General features: G+C 46.2%; 1 protein-coding gene and 1 non-coding gene across 7 annotated transcripts in view; both read left to right on the top strand.

Moving 5' to 3' along the window:
* The first annotated feature begins 6,027 nt into the window (after positions 1-6,027).
* On the top strand, positions 6,028-6,191 carry LOC112531991. Its single transcript, XR_003074191.2, has one exon. It is a non-coding gene; the product is annotated as a U1 spliceosomal RNA (small nuclear RNA).
* Positions 6,192-7,827: 1,636 nt separating this feature from the next.
* Positions 7,828-11,460, top strand: part of ZNF407 (zinc finger protein 407) — a 338,606-nt gene continuing 334,973 nt past the window's right edge. For all 6 annotated transcript variants that reach the window (XM_015282425.4, XM_046933043.1, XM_040695661.2 and 3 more), the window contains exon 1: positions 7,828-7,906. The gene's annotated coding sequence lies outside the window, so the exon portion shown is untranslated. The remainder of the gene's footprint in view (positions 7,907-11,460) is intronic.

The raw sequence follows: 11,460 nt of genomic DNA, 5'->3' as shown, positions 1-11,460 counted from the left end.
TGTCTTTGTAGGTAACATGGACAGGGGATCAAGTGCACCCTCAGCAAGTTTGCAGATGACACCAAGCTGAGTGGTTCAGTGGACTCCCTAGAGGGAAGGGATGCCATCCAGAGGGACCTGGAGAGGCTTGAGAGGTGGGCCCATGCCAACCTCATGAAGTTCAACAAAGCCAAGTGCAAGGTCCTGCATCTTGGTTGGGGAAGTCCCAAGCACAAATACAGGTTAGGTGGGGAATGGCTTGAGAGCAGCTCTGAGGAGAGGATTTGGGGATGTCAGTTGATGAAAGACTCAACATGAGCTAGCAGTGTGCACTTGCAGCCCAGAAGGCCAACCATATCCTGGGTTGCATCAAGAGAAGCATGACCAGCAGGTCAAGGGAGGTGATTCTGCCCCTCTACTCTGCCCTCCCGAGACCCCATCTGGACTACTGCATCCAATTCTGCGGTCCCCAACTCAAGAAGGATATTGAGCTGGTTGGAGCAGGTCCAGAGGCAGGCCATGAAAATGATGAAAGGGCTGGAGAACTTCCCCGACGGGGACAGGCTGAGGAAGTTAGGGCTTTTCAGCCTGGAGAAGAGAAGGCTCTGAGGGGACCTTATAGTGGCCTTCCAGTATCTGAAGGGGGCCTACAGGAAAGCTGGAGAAGGACTTTTTATAAGGATATGTAATGACAGGAAGAGCAGAAATGGTTTTAAACTGGAAGAGGGTAGATTTAGACTAGATATCAGGAAGGAATTCTTTACTGTGAGAGTGGTGAGACACTGGAACAGGTTGCCCAGAGAAGTTGTGGATGCCCCCACCCTGGAGGTGTTCAAGACCAGGCTGGATGGGGCTTTGGAGTAACCTGATCTAGTGGGAGATGTCCCTGCCTGTGGCAGGGAGTTGGAACCGGGTGATCTTAAAGGCCTCCCCCTTCCAACCCAAACTATTCTGTGATTTTATGGTTCTTTGAAAGGCTAGTAAAGAGACATGGTCAGACGTTTGAGTTGAATATTTGACTACAACTCTACATGTTCGATTTGAAAATTTCAAGTAATATATCAACTGAAAACGATGTTCTAAACATAAATTAATTTTTTTTTTGCAGTCTTGAAACCTATTTTCAAATTCCTTTATCAAAAGTGACAGTACAGCTGCATATTCTTTGCTGCTCAGAGCACCGTGTTTAGCCATCACGTGAGACAGCACTGCACAGAACTACCCTCCTCATACCCTAGTTTCAGTCAACACAGCATTAATAGCATGCTGATAGTTTGACTGTTGCTGAGCAACATGTGCATGCCCAGAGCAACTCCTTAGGGAAGAGCCACCACTGTTATAGCGCTGAGCAGGGAGTGGTCCACAGGTTGGACATGCACGATTGGATGCCTAATGTAACTGGGGATGTCCTGTGCTACCTGAGGGTTGCCCAAAGGATGGCAGACACAATCAAAACTCTGTGTGAACATGGCCAGGGGAGTGGCATGGCACCCTGGAGCACCTCTGGAGACACCAGGTGCTTACATGGATGGTCAAGGTCTGCTTGTCTCCCTGGTGCATTGTGCCAAGGCTTCCCTCCTATAGACTGTGCGGGTAAGATGTGTTTGAGGGAATCAAGTAGTCAAGAGTGTGATTCTGTTTCCCTAGTGCTTATTATTTTAAAAGAAGAAATCGGACCATCTAATGTTCATTTTAAATTAGTGGGTTTAATTTCAAGTTAGGTGTGAAAGGTTTTTTTTTTTTTTTTTTTTTCCTTTTTCTTTTTATATTAGGCAAACAGAATTTGCCTCAAAAGGTAAGAATAAAAAATGTCGCAGTCAGCTAAAATTACAGAGAATGAGTGAAATAATAGGCTGCTGATGACAGGAGCTGAAGGCACAGGGAGATGAGCAGACTCCTGAGAGGCAGAACTAATCAGGTCACCATCTGCTCTGAAAGTGGAAGATTAAGGTGGCTCATGTTGTTATGCTTATTTTTTTTCAGCAACTTTACTCCCAAGAAGCTTGACTTTGACTCCCATTAGTCATTCCTCTCAGCACAGGGCATTTAGCTTGTTTGGAAAATGTTACAAAATGCCTTGCTAGTTAAGGATGGCATAGTCCACATTTGGACAGAGAAGGCTGTGCAGCTATCCCTGTATTGGTGACACAGGAGCCCATGCCAAAGTGGCCAGTGTTAGCAAGGATCCAGGGTTCCCTGGTTCCTGCTGTAAGCTTCCACCTGCAAGCAAAATACTGATTCAAGAAAAAGTTGTGAGCACAACATTCTCATCATGGTCTCCTTGTCTCATCTTCACTTTGCTCATTGCTAGGGTGTGTACAAAGCTTGCACATGGAATTTAGGGGATTAGAAGTCATTTTGTTAAATGTATGGCAAATGCTTTTCCATTGTTGGAAAATACAGGGACTTTGAGTGTGTAATAACACAAGTGCAACTGAGGACAGGTCATGAAGCAGCTTTATCAACTCTGATCAAGTGAGAGCACATTCAGATGGCATCTGTCCTCTGATCCCTTGTCCTCTGACTAGCGATAGTAGAGAGCTATATTTTGTTTCAGAAAAAAAGAAAGAGGTGAGGAAATAAAACACCTCAGCATTAAGAAGGCCAGGTACAGATCCCTGGGAGGGGAGAACTTCTGAAGGGGCCTGCTAAATGCCACATCTGTGTGAAGCAGCAGGCAGCAGCCATTGGCAGACTGGGAGGTGGCTTGGTGGGGCCTGCAGGAGCAACAAGGATGGGAGCAGTCACAGGCTGCTGTCTTTTGGCTGGAAAGAATTTACTTATTGTTAGCATTTAGCTAGGATAAGCTTCTCGGCCACACTTCTCAAAGCTTAAATATTAATAATTTTGCCACACGTGGGATACTGCTACATTAAATCTTTAAGTAACAGAAAATAGAACAGGAAATTCAAATTGGCTTGCTAACAATGAAGGCATTGTCATGGACTGGTTTGGTTTTTTTTCACAGATTTTTTTTTTTCAGTTGACATATGGACCTGAATCTTTTTCAAGGTGCTGAGAAGTCACTTGGATATTTCCACTGGTTTCTAACAAGGCATGTGAATAATTCACTGAAGGTAGCAGCGCCTTCCCAGCCTGCCTGAAGGACAGCAGTCCTGCAGAGCCTTCCAGCAGATTCAGCAGCCCACATAGAATGAGTTGTTTGTGATGGGTGATTAGGTGGTTCCTAGTAACTTCATCTACCCCTGCTCACTTTTAAAACATGCAAATACTTTCTGCAAATATGCTTGCATTTTATAGCCTAATTCCTCTGAGGTTCTTTGTGAGGAACTTGTCATTTTCAATTCCTCCTCAAGGCAGGAGCAGCAACTGTACTGTGTGGACCTAAGCAGATGTGTAAAAGCGCTTGCAAAAATTTAACTAGGCCTTGAATTTGGATTCTATTTGCTACAAAAGGTTACCCTTGGGAGAGGGAAAGAACAACAAAACTTTGCTCGGGCTTCAAAGTACACACCGCACAAAGGTGCATCTTTGTCAGCAACAAAAAATGGTCACGTTCCTTAACAGATAAACATTTGGGAGCTTTGTAGTGTGTATACCAAGTGTTTTGTCTGTGCTTATACAGGCTTGTTTTATATGACTGTTTATTTGTATTTATTTTTGTGTGTCATATTTATAACATGTTTTTTTTTTTTCATTTCTTCAGGAGCTGAATAGGAAGCCTGTGACGTTCCTTGCAGCACGAGGCCCTGATGGTGCTACTCATGGGCCACAGGAGAGGATTTGTAGGTACAGTTACTCTCTTTTATTAGAATTTGTGAGCCTAAGTATTTGCTTTAAGATGGTGAGGAGAGGACAACACTTTGAGCATTATCTGCATAGGATTTTGTCTTTTCGAGTTGCACTAACTGCAACATGAAAACTTGGCAAACTTAAGTAGGATTTTTCATTGAAAAAGCATTCTTAAAGCTGCTCAAAATTTTCCTTGTCCTAGATTGTATGAAATTACAGGAAATTCAGATTGGTAACTCCTGAACATTAATTAAAGCCTGTGTACACGCTGTCTTGCTTTTCTCTGTACGCATCTATATTGCAGTTCTAATAACAGGAAAAGGCGGAGAAAGAAGATAGTTTGTATTACATTTTGTTTACATCAGGTTCTCTATTAAACAGAGAAAGTCTGACTGAGACCGTAAAGCAGCAGGTGAGCATTTTGTCCTCATGAAAATGAGTAACTACAGGTACTTGAAATGAGTTAACTGGCACATCTGAACTGTAAAACCTACGGGTTAGTGATGCGGATAAGGCGGCACAGCCTGTAATGAAAGCATGGGTCCAACAGGCGGCATGACCTGGCTTGCATGCCACAGCAAAGCACAGCCTGATTTCCTCTGTGTCCAGTGCTGGTGTGGCCGTGACGTGGCGGATGGTGCATCTCAGCACCAGGCTGAGCACAGGGCTGCAGGCTCAGGCCCCTTCCCACAGGCGGCAGCAAGGAATGAAATGCAAGGCTGGCTCAGCCTCAGGTCTGCAGGGGCAGCCCCACATCAGTTCTTTCAGACTTGCTTTGCAAATGAGAGAAAAGCCACCACTTAATAAGGCTTTCCAAGGGTTGTTTTTTCCTCTGGGAAAAGCATTTTGGATTAAAAAAAGAGGAAGGTACACATGTGTATGTGTGTATATACGTATATATATATACTTATATATGCATACATAAGTGACAAAGAGTTCTTGCTGTTTACATCGTAATTATTCTGTTTGATTTTTTTTTCTTATGACTGTGATTGCATAGACAGAATAAAACTATATGCAGATTTTCTTCAAAAACTTGCCGCTCTGGGAAACAATACTGATGGTTGTCAACCCCTTATGGTCACTGCTGCGGACTATTTGGCCATCCTGTGGACACCATTCAGTGCTCTTAGGAGGGCCTGTCCAGGATGTTACCCACATGGCTATGGTCAAATGCCATAGTCACAGGTGTTTCCTTAAATGGGTGTGACATGCAAGAAAACCCCTAACTCAAACTTGATAAGCGTGATTATTGTGACTGCCTTTCTCATCCTAAATTAGATAAAGCTTTGTGTTTCTTGTACATGAATGAGCACAGAAAATATAATTCTGTCTACCTTTCCTACTTACTTACAGTTAGGTAAACTCTAGCACTACTCTAAATAAGCAGCACTTCTAGTGAAATCCCTATTTTGATGCTGAAGGAATATAGCAACTGTAGAATCAATCCTAATGTCACTTCTTCTTAGAAATTAAATACGTTCTATGCTCACATTTCATTTAAAAGTGAAATATTAACTACTTAACCATTGGCATATTTATTTAGTTTGCATTTTGATATATTTTAACCCTTACAAATATTTCAGAGTAAAGAACAGGGATTTTAATTTGCAGCAGGACTCTAATTATGTATGTATCTAAATCAAAGTGTTAAATGTAGGCATGTCTGTAAACACTTAATAGAAACTAAAATTAATTTTTCTGATTGCTTGTTTCAGATTTAGTTTTCCTTTAATAAATAGCGGTTCTGCCTCTATTGCTGCTTTTACAATACTAACGGCTCCCTCTTCAGGCTATACCTGATACTGTCCTGGATACTACATTTAAGTACAGATGTTACTTGAGACCCAGATCTCCAGAAATTTCTAGAAATATAAAAGAAATGTGTGAAATGTAAGGGAACTAAACTTGGGGGGACATAAAAATGTTGCTTTGCTATTCTCCAGTTCTTAAAAAATCAGGAACAATTATACTGTTATCAATTAAACTGTTCTTAATTAGATAACTTTTAAACCACCAAGTAAACTCCTATAGCCTCTCTGTAGGTTTGAGAGCCTACAAAAGTGCTTAAATGTTACTGTAAGAGGCACATATACATCTATATCCTAATATATCTGTGCCACGACTCAGGGAGTCTTTCTCTCTTTAGATTTGTTATTAGAAAGAGGATAATTAAAATATGTACTACACCACTTCAATACTAGACAAAAAGAAAGATCTTTCTCTCACTGTAACACGGTGTTCTGTGTTACACTTAATCTAGCAAAACTCAACATACTTTCAAATTTGTTGATTCATTTCACTTGGCTGGGGAGACACTGTGATCAGGCAGGTGGTTTTCCCAGGGTAAGGCTTACCCCTTGCACGCCAGCTGTGCTGATCCCTGCAATTTCCCCAAATGTGGGAAACTTCACTGCATAAAACCTGTGGTAGTGGGAGATCATATTTGCATTCTCCCCTTTTGAGGGTTGTGAAAATGCTCAGAGGGCTTGAGCATCTCTTCTGTGAAGAGAAGCTGAAGGAGCTGGGCTTGATTGGCTTGGAGAAGCGAAGGCTATGGGGAGACTTCATTGTGGCCTTGTAATACTTGAAAGGAATTTGTTAACAGGAGGGAGGCTGACTTTCTACACAGTCTGATAGTAATAGGACAAGGGGGAACAGTTATAAACCAAGACCGGGGAAAATTAGGTGAGATGTTAAGCAGAAATTCTTTACTTAGAGGGCGGTGAGGTGCTGGCACAGCTGCCCAGAGAAGCTGTGGTGCCCCATCCATAGCGGCACTCAAGGCCGGGTTGGATGGGGCCCTGGGCAGCTGAGTTGGTGGGGGGCAGCACTGCCCATGGCACAGGGTAGGGCTGGGTGGGCTTTGAGGGCCCTTCCAACCCAAGCCATGCTATGATTCTGCGACTGCAATCTTTTCAGCCCTCAGGCTGTAGAGACTGCTTGTCCTTAAACCATTCTTTGTCCTTACAATGCACCACAGAGCCAGCATCTCTGAGTCATATGCCTAACAGCATGTTGGCTAAATGAAACAAAGTTAGTATGCCTAATTAGGAAGCCTGGTAATGTGGTATTTTTTTTTATTGTTGTTGTTTGTTTGTTTGTAGAGGGTATGAAACAGGAGAAACTGCAAACATAGGTAAGTGTCCTCTCTTCTACTGCTACCACCCCCAGTGGCTTTGAAGAATGCTAAATGATGTTTCACTTAAATAGGACTTACTAAAAAAAGGCTGTGTAATCAGAACATAAGTGGTAGACCTACATTTGAAAAACCTTAAGCAGCTGGGAAATAGCAACTAATTTCCACCACAGGTGATCCCAGTGAACAACACCTCCACTATCAAGGCAGGCTGAGAGAGCTGGGGCTGTTCATCCTGGAGAAGAGAAGGCTCTGGGGAGCCCTGAGAGCAGCCTTTCAGTATCTACGTGGGGCTGTAAGAAGGAAGCAGACATTCTTCAGCAGGGTCTGTGGTGACAGGGCAAGGGAAATGGTTTCAAACTAAACAAGGGGAGATTTATATTGGACACAAGAACGTTTTTCCTTTAAGGTAAGGGTGGTGAGGCACTGGCACAGGTTGCCCAGAAAGGCGGTGGATGCCCCATCTCAGGACACACTCAATGTCAGGCTGGATCAGGCTCTGAGCAACCTGACGTAGCTGTAGGTGTCCCTGTTCATCGCAGGAGAGTTGGACAAAACGACCTTTGAAGGTCCCTTCCAACTCAATTTTATGATTCTACGATGCCTGGTTCCTCTAGGCTATGCTGCTTCACTTTCGGTGTTTAACTAATCACTTGACTTCAAAAAGGGAAGAATTACTAAGTGTTTGAGTACTGTGTTTTCTTCACCAGACAACAAAACGTTAAGGTGTTTCACAAATCGCTTCCCACTCCTCGTCCCTCAGCCGAACCCAGCGCCAACCCCTCACGTAGGGTAACACGACGGCGATGCCCCCACCCGGCGCGCGGCCGTTGCGCACACCCCTATCGCGCCCGCTCGGCCACAAGACACCCCTCACGCCGGACGCCCCTCCGGTTCCCGCCCCGGCGCCGAGTCACGTGAGCGGGGCTTCCCCCGCCCCCCTGCCCTTGCGTCGTGACGCAACGCGGCGAATCTACGGCGCGCCACTTGTGACCAAGATCACCACAAGCGGAGGCGGACGGCTCCCCCCATGCGGTAAGCTCGGCCGGCTGGCACGCGGCTGTTTCGCCTCCCCGCTCGGAGGCCCGGGGCGGGCGGCCACCTCGGACTCTCGCGGGCGCTGCTCGTGGGGGTATCGGGCCGCGGTTGGCCTGCGGCCTGCTCGCCGTCTTCCCTCGGGCTTTTTGGGCCTCTGTGCTACCGTCGTTTTTTTTGCTTTTGGTGGGCGGGCGGCCAGCAGCGCTCGGCGGAGCCAATCCGCTCGCGTGTTCGTGCCCCGAGGCGCTCTGAGTGGCCGAGACGTCGGGGGCGGGACGAGCGTCCTGCGCTCCGATTGGCTGCTGCCGGAGCTGAGCCTCGGCTCTTCTTTTGCGCCGGACCGCGGAACGGGGGGGGGGGGGGGAGAGAGGAGGGTAGCGTAAGGGGAAAGCGGGGGGCGTTCGTCGGTCGTTGGCTCCGCCGTCACGCGGGGACGCTGCCGGCCGATGGGCTTCCAACGGCCACACGGCGACGGTTGGGCGCGTGCGTGAGCGGCGGCAGGGCGCGGCTAGGCTCGGCTCTGCGCAGGCGCGGTGGAGTGGGCCTGGGGCGCCTCCCGCCGCCGGCTGCGTGGAGCCCCGCTCTGTGCGTGCGGGGCGTGCAGGGGGCAGCGGCTCGGGGACTTGAGGCTCCCACCGGAGTGCTCTGAGGCGAGCAGAACAGATGGCAGCGGTTCTTGGCAGTCGTGTGCCCGCATAGGAAACGTGCAGCACACCTCGCTGATGGTGTGTAGTGCTAGGAAGAGATGAACCATTCAGATCTTAGAGTGAATTAGCAGTAGGCTGGCACAGGAGGCAGCGCTGTAGAGCTCTGTCACAGAAACAACTCGGGATGTTCCATGCCGAAGGAGGAAATAGAAACTAAGGGCAGACTTGCAAAGTTTTACTAAAAGTTTTTGTGTGACCTTTAGGCTTTCCATGAGGGATGTGAGAGGGAGAGAGCACTCCCATTACAATTAGCAGTTGCGTGTATGTAGTTTGCAACAAAACTCTATGTGCACATACCCATACAGTGACACCAGCCCTGACCTTACAGGTCACCTCCCCTGCTCTCTGTGCACATGGAGGCTCCAGGTGCAGGCCACGGCAGCCCTGGGCTGGCTTCAGTTCTCTCTTGTGTCTCCCTAAGACCCTGCCCTGCTCTGAAGTGAAAGTTTTCTCAAAATGGGACTCTGGGTGTTCTGGTGTGTCACCTGTTGGTTGCTCTTAGGACATCCTGCCAAAGTGCTCAGGTTGGTGTTCACAGCTCCTAAGTGTTGCCTGGCCCAGATTGTCAGAACTTGGTAACACCAGAGTGCTTTAATCTTTGGTCTGTGGCCTTCCCACTGAATGTCAGTATAGCATTAAACACGTTTATAAAAGTTTAAACAAAAAATGCAGCTATTTTTCTTGTAAAGTTTAATTGTTTTCTTCCTGTTGGACTATTCTAAAACAAAGGCTCAAAGAATGTATTAGTATGTATGCATAAAACCAGTAAAGAAGCAAAAAAATAGGAAAGTATTGTGATTTCCAGTTTCTCATCTGCAGAACTTCCTGAGGTGTCTTTTGCTTTGCAGACAGAAGTTGTGCCTACCTTGCTGCTCAGGAACTGTGAATTCTGGTGATACTGTTTCTGGCCAGTGCTGTTTCTGCCATCTGCCAGCACAGGATATGTACTTACAGAATAGAGTATAGCACATTCTGTGCATTTACGTTAAATATGTGTGGAGGTTTTCCATTCTGTTCAGCAGTTAAGCTAGAGAAAGAATACTTTTCACAGTCAGGATTCTGTCATCGGTGCCACAATGTCCAAACACTGAGATTAATGGAAGCACACATACCTCTACCTAATCCTGGTTGAAGCTGTGTTATGTTACAAAAATAAATGTTGTGGTATGAATGGTTTCTGGCCTTCTGAGAGGAAAAAGCATGGATTCTTGTTGAGTTCTAGGGCAACTCGTATGTAACATCACAGAACTATTCACTACCATTGAATCCGTTGCTTATTTTGGCACTGAAGGAATGAAAGGAGTCAATGAGACAGCACCACCCATTTGAATGACTAAATGAGTGTCAGATCTGAAGAAGCAAGATCTTACTGATGTCGTGCCCCTGAATTTTCGAGAAGATTTTGATCTCATTCTTCTAAGTGATCATAAACTGGCTTTCTATTGGATAAAGAATAAAATTGTTTCCTTTACTATAAACTGGTTAAAAAGACAGAGAAATTGGTAGTATTATCATTTCTCGGGGATTCTGAAGGGTACGTTTTTATGCGGAGGAAGATTGCACTTTTTAAACGCATTTCTGGATTGTTTCCATTTACAGTACTTTAATTTGTGCCATAGAGATGTCTTGGAGCACATGGTATGGCTGTCCTTGTTTCACCAAAACAGCATTAGCATCTCCCCACTTTTGGTTGTTGCTGAATGGGCTGAGCTGCTCCGCAGGGAAGAGTCACTGCCTTTTATAGCACAGGCTCAAGGGGGGGGCAGCGGGGGGGGGGCGGTGAGGTGGGATGGAGCCAGGATAGGTGGCCCTAATTAGGCCAAGAATCATTCCATACCACGTGGCACCATGAGGGAGGCCATAAAGCTGTGTGGCACTAGCTGGGGGTGTGATCGTGTGTGCTGGGCATTGGTCAGAAGGGTGGGATCATATGTTGCATTGGTGCTGTGCATCAGCCAGCAGGTGATGATTAATTGTGTTGTAGCTATATATTTTGTTATCGTTGTATTTCTGTTTCTGTTTTTCTCTTCTGTCTTAGTATACAGTCTTTATCTCAGCTCACTGTTTTATTTCTAAGTCTCTTTCTCATCCCACTTGGTTGAGGGATAGTGAGTGGCTGCTTGGTGCTGAGCTGCCTGCTGGGTTACACAAAGGCTGAGTTTGGAAGGGACCTTAAAAATCATCTTGTTCCAACCCCCTGCCATAGGGAAGGTTTCCCAACCACAGATCAGGCTTCCCAGGGCACCATCCTACTTGGCCTTGAATATGTCTAGGGATGGGGCACCCACAACTCCTCTGGCAGCCTGTGGCAGTGCCTCACTGCCATCTGAGTAAATAATTTCTTCCAAACATCTAACCTGAATCTCCTCTCTTGTAGTTTAAAGCTGTTCCCTCTCCTGATTATAAGATCCCTTCATGTACTGGAGGGCCACAAAGATGTCTTCCCAGATCCTTCTCCACACTAAAAAAGCCTAGCTTCCTCACCTTGTCTTTGTAGGAGAGGTGCTCCAGCCCTCTGAGCATCTTCATGGCCCTCTACTGGACCTGCTTCAACAGCTCTGCATCCTTCTTGTGCTGGAGTACCTAAGCCTGAGTGTAGTACTCCAGATGGGACCTCATAATGGTAGAGAGATACTGTCATGTCCCTTGCGCTGTTGGCCATCTCTTTTTATGGGGTACAATTGGGCTCCTAGGCTGCAGGCACCTGCTGCTGGCTCATGTCCAGCTTCTTGTCTGCCTGGTACCCCACCAAGTCCTTTCAGCAGGGCTATTCTCAATGAGTTATACTCCCAGTCTTCAAACAGATCTGGGATTGCTCTGACCCAAGTGCAGCATGTTGCACTT

This window comes from Gallus gallus, chromosome 2 (genome assembly GCF_016699485.2).
Source record: "Gallus gallus isolate bGalGal1 chromosome 2, bGalGal1.mat.broiler.GRCg7b, whole genome shotgun sequence".
Taxonomy (NCBI): Eukaryota; Metazoa; Chordata; class Aves; order Galliformes; family Phasianidae; genus Gallus; species Gallus gallus.
Note: the sequence above shows the minus strand (reverse complement) of the source record. Positions and strands in the feature narration are given on the sequence as shown.